The sequence below is a fragment of the Mytilus californianus genome, unplaced genomic scaffold, assembly GCF_021869535.1.
Source record: "Mytilus californianus isolate M0D057914Y unplaced genomic scaffold, xbMytCali1.0.p SCAF_3, whole genome shotgun sequence".
Taxonomy (NCBI): Eukaryota; Metazoa; Mollusca; class Bivalvia; order Mytilida; family Mytilidae; genus Mytilus; species Mytilus californianus.
In genome coordinates this window covers 27,178,387-27,193,084 of record NW_026262679.1, presented here as the reverse complement: position 1 = coordinate 27,193,084, position 14,698 = coordinate 27,178,387, and the positions used below count along the sequence as shown (strand labels likewise).

The 14,698-nt window shown below is 32.4% G+C and overlaps 2 long non-coding RNA genes across 3 annotated transcripts in view; both read left to right on the top strand.

The window, feature by feature from the left end:
* Positions 1 to 5,612: 5,612 nt before the first annotated feature.
* On the top strand, positions 5,613 to 8,466 carry LOC127734267 (uncharacterized). Of its 2 annotated transcripts, none has more exons than XR_007997496.1 (3): positions 5,613 to 5,691; positions 6,405 to 6,529; positions 8,174 to 8,466. It is a non-coding gene; the product is annotated as an uncharacterized LOC127734267 (long non-coding RNA). The 2 variants fall into 2 exon arrangements; XR_007997495.1 differs by lacking the exon at positions 5,613 to 5,691 and adding an exon at positions 6,168 to 6,286.
* A 1,711-nt stretch (positions 8,467 to 10,177) lies between these two features.
* The window catches only part of LOC127734269 (uncharacterized), a 50,144-nt gene continuing 45,623 nt past the window's right edge, over positions 10,178 to 14,698 (top strand). The window contains exon 1 of the long non-coding RNA XR_007997500.1: positions 10,178 to 10,353. This is a non-coding gene — a long non-coding RNA (uncharacterized LOC127734269). The remainder of the gene's footprint in view (positions 10,354 to 14,698) is intronic.

The following is a 14,698-nucleotide window of genomic DNA, read 5'->3' as shown; positions in this document are numbered from 1 at the left end:
ACCAATATTACATACAATTTGTTCAAATAAATGCCGTGGACAAAATGAATTAACTGTAAAAATTTGATATGATTTAATGTTATGTTTTTTTTAATCATAATTGATTAACGAGACTCGAGCATTGGTAAACTGCAGTTGATCTGATTTAAATCTTGTAAACTGTAACGTGAGCTATGTGATAGACAGACCCGATATACTGTATTGGAAATCAGTCTCAAAAACGTTGAATAATTTTGTGAAAAATTGAAGAAAATCAAAATTCTTCCATATGCAACTCTTCAGTATATATACAAGTGTTCTACAAAATAAAAAAGCTCTACTTTGTAAAATATGAGAGGGGTTCTATAGAAAAACCCAATGTTCTCCTTATTTTGGAAATTTCCCCTTAAATGACTCATTTGGTCATTGGTAATTTGGGGGAAATTGAAGAAAATCGAAATTCTTTCCTCAAGCTTTATTATATATGAAATTGTACTACAAAATAAAAAGATCATTCAATTTATATGAAAAGTTTGACAAACAAACCTTATACCATATTGACAGACTTAGTATACTGACAAATTTATATGATCACGGAGACCTTCACACAATAGTCACGAATGCTTTGTTGTAATAAGGATTTTAATAGAACTGGGGAAAAGGTTGAATAATTATTCATTTCCTATAATTACTATTTTGTGTCATTTAATACATGTAGTTTTTGATTGATAAAACGGTTAACTTGAACTTTATTTACGTCACGGTTTTGCATATATAGATGATGATCCCTATTCAAACTGTTATACATTATGATCCATAAAGAAAGTAAAAGATACGTCTACAAAAAAAGTCTGGATAAAAAGATAAATCATTTTAGAAGAACTTACTTTAAATTTTACCTGTCAACCCCTTTTTTTAATAAATCACATACAAAAAATGTACAAACAATAAAAAGTACATTTACTTTTAATTTATCACTAGCTTGATGAATTAATTTTGATCGCGATGTTTACAAGAAAAAACCAATAAACATTCTATTTAATGAAGAACTCTTATTTTACGTACTATTTTTAATGAAATCCATTTGAAGTTTAACTGGGGGATATTGATGGGAACCATCACACGGAGGGTGCCGCTGAGTTAATGTTAAAATTATGATGCATATTAGAAGTAATCAGGGTTATTAGATTTAAACATAGCTTATACCCTCGTAAGGTAGACATTTCCTTTGTCAACACTTATTTATTTCCTCCGAAGGCTTTTAAAGATAAAGAGATAAAACAAATGTGTGTACTAGGCACAATGATGGCTAAGTTGAACTAAGATTTTGATCATGATTTGCAATGTTCGGTTTACTAACTAGTACCTGACACAACTTTTAGTAATGGTGAATAAACAAGCCAAGTTTCAGTACGTAACTCTAAAGATTTGGAAAGTTTCATTGCGGAAACGACTTTTATACAAATGTACCAGGGTGAGAAAGTTGATAAAAGTTTTAGACCATGATTGTACGGTCTTGTTTTTTCTTTACCCAACACACCTCTTAGTTATGGTTAATAATCATGCCAAGCCAGTTTTTATGCCCAACTCAATTGGGTTTTCATTTAAAAAAGTGGAAATCATGTTGTATATATTCACATGTTTGACTTAGCTGGTCTTTGTTTTGACCATGACTTTCACTGTACGGTTACCTACCTTGCACGTACGAGACACACCTTTTAGCTGTTGTGAATAAATTATCATATCAAGCTGCATTGGAAGGGGTTTTGACGGACATCTGGACGGACGTACGGACGGACAAGATGATTTATGATTCATACAACAAATATAACTTGTCTTAATTTCTTTGAAACGAATTGTACGAAGGAGCACCAAGTTGAAACATAACTTCAGAGAGAGAGAAAAGAAAACAGATAATAGCCAACAGTCTTATATTCAAGAGCATTCATTTATAAACTTCGATCGTCAAAACTATGGAGGATCATACATTTGGTGTTTCTTTTGTCTGTCATTTAGTTTAATTGTATTTAGTATCCACTTTTAATATTTGAATACGTACAGGCACAAAGATGCACAAAGAATTATTCAACTTTAATGATGAAACAAAAAAATCACATAACATTAAATCATATCAAATTAATCCATTTTGTCCAAGGCATTTATTTGAACAAATTGTATGTAATATTGGTGACTCTATTATCTAACACAAGACAGTATTAAAAAACCTTTACTCTAAAAAATAAAAACAAGCACATAATTTTATCCAACATGATGATCTATTTAGCATGTATACTTGTATACAAAATCAAATAAAAAAAACCCGATGAACATGTAAAAAGGATCGAGACTGATATTGTGAATAAAATGAGATTTCAGCTAAATAATAAATACAAATTCAAATAGGCGTCTTAAGAAATAAATAACTTTAAACAGATCGAAAAATTACTTTTTATTTTTGATTTCTAAATCTAGTAACATCGTTACTAAAACATTATGTGTACTATGTAACAACAAAGTTGTTGATGTCATATTTACATTTACATAATATTATTCATAAACCTCTCTGGCAGAGTATTTGTAAGTACAAATACAAATATTGTAAGCAAAGTTTCTCTGTTCTAGACTTTTTTTTTCTTATTGCCGATATGAATATCCATCAATAGTATTAACTTATTCCTCGGTTTGTTCCGTTGCATGTACAAACGATCAATCATGTCTAACCAAAGTGTTTAACACAATGAGCTCTCCCAGCATATCAATACATAAAATTGAGAATGGAAATGGGGAATGTGTCAAAGAGACAACAACCCGACCATAGAGCAGACAACAGCCGAATGGGTCTTCAATGCAGCGAGAAACTCCCGCACCCGGAGGCGTCCTTCAGCTGGCCCCTAAACAAATATGTATACTAGTTCAGTGATAATGGACGTCATACTAAACTCCAAATTATACACAGGAAACTAAAATTAAAAATGATACAAGACTAACAAAGGCCAGAGGCTCCTGACTTGGGACAGGCGCAAAAATGCGGCGGGGTTAAACATGTTTTTTGAGATCTCAACCCTTCCCCTATACCTCTAGCCAATGTAGAAAAAACAAACACACAACAGTACGCACAGTAAAACTCAGTATAAGAGAAGTTCGAGTCCGATGTCAGAATAGGAAACAAAATAAAATAAACAAAATGACAATAATACATAAATAACAACAGACTACTAGCAGTTACTGACATGCCAGCTCCAGACCTCAATTAAACTGATTGAAAGATTATGTCTTCATTATATGAATATCAGGCACAATCCCTCCTATTAGGGGTTTAGTATTATACCGTCATAAAATATATGAAAAGAACATAACCCGTGTCATGCCAACAACTGGTTTTTGTGTTTAATTCCGATGCAAAGACCCTATAAGTGAATCAATATTAAAGCCAAAATATGCAATCTTTAATGACCTGACAACAGTATCGTAACTATATCCCTTCTTAATAAGTCTGTTTAAAGATTTTGTTAGCTTTTGAGGTGAATACTGACATTTTTGTGCTTTGTAAAGAATATTACCATAAAAGATTGGATGTGAAATACCCGAACGTATAAGATGTCTGCATGTTGAGTTATATTCACGAATGATGTCCTAAAACCGATGATAAAATTTAGTAAATGTTTTGACTAGTTTATGATATCGAAAACCCTGGTGTAATAATTTTTCAGTAATACATAAATTTCTCTCGCTAAAATCTAATACGTTGTTACATACACGAGCGAATCGTACAAGTTGAGATATATAAACACCATAAGATGGTGACAAGGGAACGTCACCATCTAAAAATGGATAATTAACGATAGGAAATGAAAAATCATCTCTTTTATCATAAATTTTTGTATTAAGCTTCCCGTTAATGATATAGATATCAAGATCGAGGAAAGGACAGTGGTCATTGTTAGTATTAGCTTTATTTAAAGTAAGTTCAACAGGATAAATTTCTTTAGTATACATACTGAAGTCGTTATTATTGAGAGCCAATATATCATCCAAATATCTAAAAGTATTGTTAAATTTTTGTATCAGATGTTGTTTCGATGGGTCTTTGCTGATTTTAGTCATAAATTGTAACTCATAACAATACAAAAACAGATCCGCAATAAGTGGTGCACAGTTAGTCCCCATTGGAATTCCGATAACTTGACGATATACGGAATCTCCAAAGCGAACAAAAATGTTATCAAGTAAAAATTCAAGGGCAGATATAGTATCAAAGCATGTCCAATTGACATAGTTCTTTTGTTTGTTGCTACTAAAAATGACCTAAAAGAGTTTGAACATATGTATTCGCATTCCGACTTTTTAAATGCCCATTTAATTAGGTGTGTGAATTTTTTCTTAATAAGAATATGAGGCAAAGTGGTATATAGGGTAGAAAAATCAAAACTTTGAACAGATTCAAAATCACCAATATATGCATGCAATTTATCAAGTACTTCCAACGAGTTTTTGACACTCCAAAAGTAATTAATTCCACTATTTTCAAAGGCCTTATTTGAACAATTCATTATCAGGTTTTTGATTGTACCAAGTGTACTAGTAAGTAGAATAGACAATTTAGTAGTGGAACAATGACAAATCTATATTTGTAAGGTGATTTGTGTAGCTTCGGAAGCCAGTACATAGTTGGGACTTTCATGAATGTTTGTTAGTGTGGTTTAGATGTTTCTCGTTTCTCGTTCATTTTGGGGTCCTTTATAGCTTGCTGTTCGGTGTGAGCCAAGGCTCCGTGTTGAAGGCCGTACAATGACTTATAATTGTTATATATTGTAACTTGGATGGAGAGTTGTCTCATTGGCACTCATACCACTTCTTCTTATTTATGTATGTAGCATGAACATAAACTCCTAAGACTAACCCATGTAACAGTTGATTATAAAAATATAATTAGTCCTACCTGGTCATTTTAGAATGGCGCAAATGAAAACACTAATTGTTGGCGCAAATGAAAATTTTGTTTTTGCGCAAATATAAATTTTGATATTTTTAAAAATGACGCAAATTATTATGCCCCTAAATACTTGTTATATATCATACAGATCCACGCAATATTTCTCTAGAGAAATTAGCTCCATCATGCGTGCTGCTCTCTTGGTGATGATTCAGGGGCTGATGTAAAACTGTTGCAGCTTATCTTACAAGTTTAAATAGCGTACAAGCAGATTTGATTTTTCGCTACGCAGCAAAATTAGTTTAAACCTTCCGTTGTAAAGCAATGGAGACACACTCAATGACATCATTCTCAGAAAAATTAAAAACAAAATAAACACAAATTAAAACAATTTAAAACGATCATCAATATCTTTGCATACGCTTTTACTTGGCTACCAGCAAACGACGAAACTAAAAGTAGAAGTTATTGTTCACTGAATAGCATGAACAAACTATATTCAAACTTATAGCCTTATCCCTTACCGTTATAATGAGATATTTCAATTGACGATCATTGTCTAATCTGTCATAAGCTTTCGTTTGGGTTTTTGTATAATCACTCTTCAAGTCCTTGTTTAAGAAAACTAGATGATGTGACAATATGCCCTTTTGTGTTTGTCAGATGCATCAAACGCTACATATATAATACGAAGAGACATGTTATTGTGTGTCGTTTCTCCAACTACCAGACTAAATTAAGCAGAAGACTCTGTGTCCTGAATCTAGCATGTCATTTAGGTTGTTATCCTCACTTTTTATTATTTACTTTTGATAATTTGGTGAACAGTTTGAGACAGAATATTATTTTCGAATGTCCCTCCAGTCATTCTATTTCTATTTATGTCAATACTTAATGTACAAGACTAAGTATTTGAATGTTTATTTCTTTGTGTGTGTTGTTTCGTTTGTCTCGTCAGAAAATTTCATATCACGACTTGAATTGAGCATAATTTGTTGCCAACAACATATAATAGTATGTTCCATCAAAACAGATTGGGGATGGCCTTGTTTACATTTCCTACTACCGGAGTAAAACGCCTTCGTTGATTATTAACATATTATATTGTGAAAGTGACATGCAAAAACCGGTTTAATTTTGTCACTTGCATATTTCAACATACTTGAATATTATATGACATGAATTATTCAAATTGTAATACTGTAAAATTTGACTTTGAAATGTTTTTTTTTCTCGATAAATCAAGATCAACAGAGCAATACTACTCAGATCAATGAACTTTTCTGCTATGTAACTCCATACAAATGTGGATCAACGGACTAAGTCCTCAATAAACCAAATGACGACCATGAAAACTGCAGGCGGAACATCATGGTGTGGTTTTTTTTTTATATAATGTGAATCAATCATCATATAAAGTTTATATTTGCATTATGTTTTTTTTTGCACAGTTATTACATTGTTCTTAAAAAATAATACGTTTCCTTTTCAGAGCAGGTAAAAGAATGGGACGTTTCGTGGTAATTTCAATCTTTTTGTTGTTATTTTGCCATGGCAGTTTTATGATGGCAATGAATATGAAGTCATTTAACCCCGTGGACTACTTCTTTCGCCAGAGTAAGTATAATTGATTAATTACACTGCAGCTTTAACCACTTTTTTCCAACCAGCTTATAGTCGTTCTATTTCTTAACCAATTCCCTAAAAGAAATAAAAATGCAGTCTTTAAATTTTGAACATGGTGTCCATTTTTGTCCATTTAACATTATTATTAGTTTATATGGTTTCGCGCACTACTGATGATAAATTAAAAGTGCATTGTGGAAATGCACAGATTATGATACATCTAATTACTCGTAACATTGCTACAATTGTGTCGATGACATTGTTCGGGAACTGTAAGTCCTTGATTGTAAATATGCCCGCTTGTTAGTACTTTTGTGCTGGCATATGATACAAATACAAACACAAAATGGTTCATTTATAGTCGGGACGTCGACATGCTGACACATAGAGTCTCCTCATGGGGTTTTTGATTATGTGATTACTTGGACGTTTTTATAGTGATTATTTGATTACCAGACCAAATATTTTATGATTATTCCATTATTTGATAATCTAAGACTGTATTTTTGATTATTTGATTATCTTGTTTAAAAAAAAAAAATATTATGTGATTATATTGGCAAAAAATTTGTGATTGTGTGATTACTTGGACACCCCATGAGGGGCCTCAACATAAGCGACAGAAGCTCTACTGAGCTTTTACACTGATATGCGTTGATACTTTGTCATTGACGCATTCAAATATTTCAATTTACTTACAAATATAAATTAATAAAATTCAAGATTACATATACCCTTCGATGTTTTTACCATGTTTACGATTAAATATCACCCGTAAAAGAGAATTACATGTCGCTGAGAATATCATTTTAAGAAGACGTGAACAACCGACACTGTTCAACTGTCCTGTCGGATAAATCCTGAATTACGGTGATGCTTGAAACATTGTAATTTATAAAATTACCTTTACATTCTAGAATAATCAATGGCTACAGGTACTTTACTTTATTGTCATAATTGTGGACTACTGATTCTAAGTATAATTATGTTTTCGACAAAGTGCTTTGTAAATGGTGAGAAGATGTCGAGTGTGTTTTCTTTTGTGTGTGTTGGTGTGGGTGTGTGCTTTCTATGCTTTGTTGTACTTGAATTTTAAAACGTGATACTTTCGGATTTTCTATATTTCGTTTTGATCACCCTTGACGAGAAAGAAAAAAAAATCGAAATTCTAATAAATGCATCAGTTTAAATTCGGCATCACATGGCTCTGCATTAGCCATGTTCCTGCTACTAGACATGACTTTAAATTCGTATGACGGGTGACACTTGCGTAGCAAATAATGCAACAGATCTCAGTCCGATTTACTCCGATAAGTGTTTTACATTGAACTATGTTTCATCTGACGTTCGTACCCTTTTTTTAATTGTTTTGCAGCACTAATTACCACCTCTTCACATAGATCATATTAAGAAAAAAGAGAAAACCTCAGATTATCTTACAATAAATACTCATGCCTTTTTGTTTGTTGTGGCAGAAAGATACACGTTGAACTCTTAAGAATTTGAACTGCACTGAGTTTTGATTACCTTTTAAATTGAATTTCGACTTGATTTTATTGAACTAGCTTTCTTTTGTCTTGAAATGACAGAAACAAATTGTGTATTTACTAAGAAAATATTAAAAAATAATTTCAGGAGACACGTCTTATAATACCATGACCAATTACAACAACAGACTAGGCAGAGTTGGTGGCACATCGAATATAAGAAGACTCTACTACTAGTATAATAACTTTGGATGATTTTCATCGATCTGATATCGTCATCTGATAATAGGCCAAACTGTTTCAAAATATGCTCTGTTTGATCATTGCAGAAAACAATTAAAATAAGAGTTCATCATTTGTTATTTTATGAAATTCAACAATAAACTTTATTATAAATTGTGCTGTATCTTCTAGGATTATTTAAAACACTTTAGAGTTTTATTTTTGTGTTGTTGTTTTTTTATACGTAGTGAGAAAGTATAATGGCTTAATGAGGACAATTTATGTTGTAAAGTAAGAAAATGGGTTACAAAATGTAGTTTGACTAAATATAAGATATCATGTTAAATAAAAATCCTTAAATCATATGAGCAAGACTAGTCCTTAGCAAACATGTAGGGTCAATTTCCTCGAGCTCTTAATTTCTTTCACAGTTGAACTAGTGTTGACTAAAATCCAAATTGTCACAGCTTGGTGTGTATTTTCAGCACTAACAACAACAAGCAGAATAGTATTAAGGTGGCTGGGGTGTCTTCCTTCATCTTGGATTTTGAAATAGCAGATAACAGTCGGTCTAGATCTTTCATGAAATGTGCAAATTTCGAGAGTAGTATGTAATTCATGTGTAAGACTTTTCATGGTAATATAGTAGATTATGTGTTTAATTATATTTTACGGCTGTATTTAACAAAAAACAGAAAATGTTTGTTTGATTCATTTTTTTCAACTTTGCCACATAAGGGGAGATAACTTAGATACAGTAACATTTATAAAAGAATGTGTTGTGAATTTACCCATTCCATTATGTATCAAGAAAACGAGCCCGGTGGCCCCATTTTTCTTTTTCTTAACTAAAAGCATATGATTTGAGCTATCTTCTCATATTTTATCTTAAAATTCTACGGTGTAGTTTTCTTTATATCACACAAAATTGGGTTTTCCATGCATAATCTATACAAAATCTGACAATTTTGCACAACCTGTAGCGTGATAAAAGCCCAGTGACCTATAATACTTTTTATTATATTTTTGAAAAAAAGCATGATATAAACTACATTTTGACAAATTATTAAAAAATTCTATGGTTATTAATTTACCCCCCCCCCCCCCCCCCTTCCCCATCTACCTTAATAGTAAATATTTAAAGATGACTCAAATTGCAGTGTTGATAGATTTTTATACTTTTATGCCCCCGCCGTCACCGGAGGGCATTAAGTGTTACCCTTGTCCGTCCCTATGTACGTTCCGAAATTGGCTTCCGTTCTTTAACTTTAGTTTGCCTCAACCAAATGTTATGAAACTTATACACAATGCTAATTACCACAAAACACAGATCAAGTTCGAATTTGGTTGGCGTCACTTTTACCGTTCTTGTGTTATGTCCCTTTATAACATTATGTGCAAGCGGGGGCATCGTCTCTGTCCCATGGACACATTCTTCATTTATTCTAATTTTATGTTTGAAAAGGCCTTATAATTGCCATTCAGATGGTATGTAATTCAATAAGTTACAAGGTTGTCCATGTAAGTCATAAAATATTCGCAATGTGATTTCACATTATAGCGCAATATTTCAGGAAACAAATCAAATTTACGCAGTTTCAAATACAGCTGGTGTGATTAATTTATACAAAAGAAACAATTTTAGTTTTTAAGATCAATGCACTTTTGTAATGATGTCGTATGGCAGTAAAAATTATTTGCATCGTTCAGGGGTCAGTATTACAATCTTCGAAATCATCAATCATTTTTATTGCTCACCGTGTATACAATATGAATCCAGATTTAGAGTATAAACACGAACAAAGGCCCGTATCCTTGTTTTATATAGTACATTAAATAAATTTTATATGAATATTGAAACATTGCATAATAAACAAACAAGTTTGTTTTTCGTCGTATATTTGATAATTTTATAATCCAAACATCTCATTCATCAAATATAAATATACAACACACGTATTTTCATTTAACATGCTATTAAGGAAAAAGGAAAAAGGATGTATAAATTAAACTTGGAAGTCTACAGCTTACAAAGACCCAGTAATCTGAAACAGTAGACAATAGTCCGTTTTCTTGGAAGTCTACAGACCATTCTGCAAAGACCAGGTAATCTAAAGCAAAATATTATATTCCGTTTGCACTGTAAGTATTCTCGAAGTCGCTACGGTATTTTAGTAAAATTCTATTTTATTTTCTTTTCAACTTTTATTGTATTAGTTTTCTATAGTTAGTTTCGCGTCGTTTTGTCGAGTTAAATGGATTTAATTTGGTAATTACCTGACGAATGGACGTTTTGTACGCACTTCAATCTATATCATACGTTTATATTTGAACATATGCCACTGTGTCGCTGCTGGTGGACTGTTAGCTTTTGAGATAACCATCCGCTCAGCAATAAGTACCGCAGTGCATCGATATTGGAGGTGTTTGTTGCTATTTAAATGCTATTACTTAATTGTACGAAATTTGGTTGCTTATGCTCTTGAGGTCTATTGCTCATTTATTTGGTTTTCTAAAAAAATTGGACTCGGGCCTACTTTCCGAGTTCCAGAACCACGTGTTTTTTACACAGTATCCTACGTATCAAGTACAACCATATTGTTCAATTAGTAATACGCAGAGGTCAGAGCAAAAAAGGCAAATATGCAAAATAACTTTTTTTTCTTATGGTTCAATTTCCTGCCAGTAAAGATTCAAAATTATGACCATTCGACATCAAGACAATGCAAGTCATCGCAAATTATTTATATAAAGATATTTTGAAAATAATGCAGTACATATGGTCAGGATATGAACATTGATTTGTTGAAAGACACATTGAAGTATAGTACATTTGGTATAATTCTTTATTTTTACGTAAGTTAATTTTAAAGTTTAGTCTATTTGTTCGTAAAATTGACACTTGAATATATAATTAAGGGTCAATAATAAAAAAAAATGAATTATTTAATGAAATGATTATGTCTGCGATAATATGTTAGACCGAATTACAATGACCGACTTCATAATGGTGACCTTATATCCTTTCTTTGTAAAATCATTAGAATATAACTCCGACTCACAAGTTTGTGTGGGATCTAATTTTGACCTATGTTCTTTGTGAGCAAACCAGCTGTGATACATATACTCTACATGTAAGCGGCAATGAGGAAACTTACACTGTGTGTGTAAATCACATTACATTACATTGATAAATAAATTAGGTGTTGACAATTCACTTGGAAACTCAACACATACCCCCACGACATTGACAAAGAGGGAAATCCATGATAATCATAGGTTTGTTCTGTGTTCCTTTGGAATTTCAACCAAAGATGAACTGTATTGGATACCTAAAGTACATAAGCGTCCTTACAAACAACGTTATATTGATGGGACTTCAAAGTGCTCCACGAAACCTCGCTCTAAATTATTAACATCAATCAAAGCCGGGCTTAAAAGTTATTGCGAAACTACCTATTCTAGAGTTGGTGTGAATCAGATGTGGATACTAAAGAAATCGAAAGATCTTTTAGAGTACATACAATCTAAGACTTTTTCATCTTGCAATAGCATTTTAAAAACATTTGACTTTTCTACACTTAACACTAGTATTCCCCATTCCAAACTGAAAAACAAATTGAAAGAGTTGGTTCATTAACTTCATTTTCCGTTATATAAATGATGTTCTCTCGCTAAATAATTCAAAGTTTGGTGACTATCCCATCGAACTTGAGATAAAAGATACGACAGATACAGATAAGTCTGCCTCATATCTTGACTAACATCTAGAAATTTTCTATTTTTATGTAGCAACATTCCAGCAGCGCCTGCATACGGAGTATATATCTCCTAGTTGATACAATATTCCAGGGCTTGTATTTCCAGTCATGATTTCCTTGGCAGAGGGACTCCATCACGAGTTGGTTGACTGTTATGGAATATCTGTTTCTCAGATGACGACGGATATGTTCCAATTGTCGTAACTACAATCCCGTCCCTATTTCCCCGAATGTGATCTAACGAATTAGACTTATAACCTGATTTGTACATGCTTGAGCAACACGACGGGTGCCACATGTGGAGCAAGATCTGCTTACCCTTCGTGAGCACCTGATATCACCCCCAGTTTTAAGTGGGGTTCGTGTTGCTCAGGCTTAAGTTTTTTTATGTTGTGTTTTGTGTACTGTTGTTTGTCTTTTTCTTTTTAAGCCATGGTGTTGTCAGTTTATTTTGGACTTATGAGTTTGAATGTCCATTTTGGTATCTTTCGCCTCTCTTTTAAAAGGATATACCAATTTAATTCATAAAAATAAATTACCGATACCAAAAAGCACACGTATTGTTGTGCTGTTCTTCATCTCAAATAAAGTCACAACGATGCTTTCAACACGGAAAAAGCTCATACCTCGTTGCAGACACTCCCCCCCCCCCCCCAGCACTTTACTAGATGTCGAGTACTCTTAATCGGTGCATTGAAGAACATTGAACATATTTATACCAATACAAAATAGCAATGGAACATTCAAATCTCATAAGTCGATCAAAAACTGACAACGACATGACAACAAGTGTTCCTCTGGTGTGCATTGATATGTTTACGTCTATTAGCTGCTTGGTCCTTAATATTTAGCTCAGTTAGGTCGATGAGAACTATACATTAACATCCATTTAAAGAAAGAAAACATAATTTATAAAAAGACTAAAGTTAAGAAACTAACATTTTGACCCTTAAATTGTCTTTAAGGTAATCAATTTGATAGTTATGTACATAGACATTTAAATTTGGATACAAAGGGGTATTGCAGAAATATTTAAAACACTGTATAAGTTCAAAATTTTACATAAAACAACTATTCCCACACTAAAATGCAATGCCAGAAACTACAATAATAACATTTCATTTTTCGTGTTGCATAAGGCTTCAACAGACCAAATCAATACTTTTCATCTCATAGCCGATCGTCATTGTTCACCTCGTAGAGATTGTTTATATACCATACAAGGGTTCACTCTGTAGAGATTGTTTATATACCATACAAGGGTTCACTCTGCAAAATATAAATGGTTTCCGTAGTCTTTTTGGTCTCTTATCTAAAACATAGGTGATTTTGTATTAGTTGTGTCTGCTCTGAAATTGTCTAGAAGTTCTAGCTAAATGTAAAACAAGTTCAATTTTTGTCATTCCATTAATTGTTTTTTTTATTTTGTTTTAGAAAATATAAACTATGAGAAACTTCCTATTCATTTCCATTTTGTTGTTGTCGGTCTCTTGTGCAGGAGGGTTTATACCAAAGTTTGAATCTGCAGACTATTTCTATGATCAAAGTAAGTATAATTTTTGTTACATTGTAGCTGAGCTATAAAAATTATACAGAAGTCACCAACATAATCTCTCTGATAATTGTCAATTGTTACTTTATTCTTATACAATCAATGTTTGCTTTACTCTATACAGTTACTGCATTAATTTACTGTATATATGATATTGGCACAGATGGACGATTTCAAACTAGAATCCTATATAACAAAAGTTAAGATTTCAACTTTCCAATTGTCAACTTCCCATTTCTCAATAGTTATTACGTTACGCTCGTACATGTTCACACTTTACGGATTATTAACAGGGAGTGTTGCTTGCACATTTACTGCTCCAGCAGAGTTATGTGGAAGAACGACTGAAAACGACACTTCATAGGATTTACGATCACAATCACGAATTAGATATGTCGGTGTCATATTTTTGCGGTCTTAGATCTTCAGATACAATTATAGTAGTCTAATTTGTAATTTGTCCGACTATGTTCTATTTCCGATTGTAACATTTCGGTGGAGTCCATGCATAGTAGGAGACGCTTACCTAAAACGACACATCCGGTTTGCTCCTTATAATTTTTGTTTGCTATCTTGATTTGTCTCTTCGTAATCGATTTACGAGAACATCGGTAAACTATCATCGCCTTTATTTACTCTATACAGTTTTTGTTTTACCCTTTACAATAAGTGTTCACTCTTAAACCAATGTTGCTTTACTCTATATAAGTGTTGCTTAACTCTATATGAGTGGTGCTTTACTCTATATAAGTATTGCTTTACTCTATATAAGTGTTGCTTTACTCTATATGAGTGTTGCTTTACTATATATGAGTGTTGCTTTTCTCTACACAGTTTTTGTTTTACTCTTTACAATAAGTGTTTCACTCTAATACAAATGATTTTACTCTATATAAGTGTTGCTTTACTCTTTATGAGTGTGGCTTTACTTTATATAAGTATTGCTTAACTCTGATGTGCTCTACTCTATATAAGTGTTGCTTTACTCTATATAAGTGTTGCTTTACTCTATATAAGTGTTGCTTTACTCTAAATGAGTGTTGCTTTACTAAATATATGAGTGTTGCTTTACTCTATGTGAGTATTACTTTACTCTATATAAGTATTGCTTTACTCTGAGTGTTACTTTACTCTATAT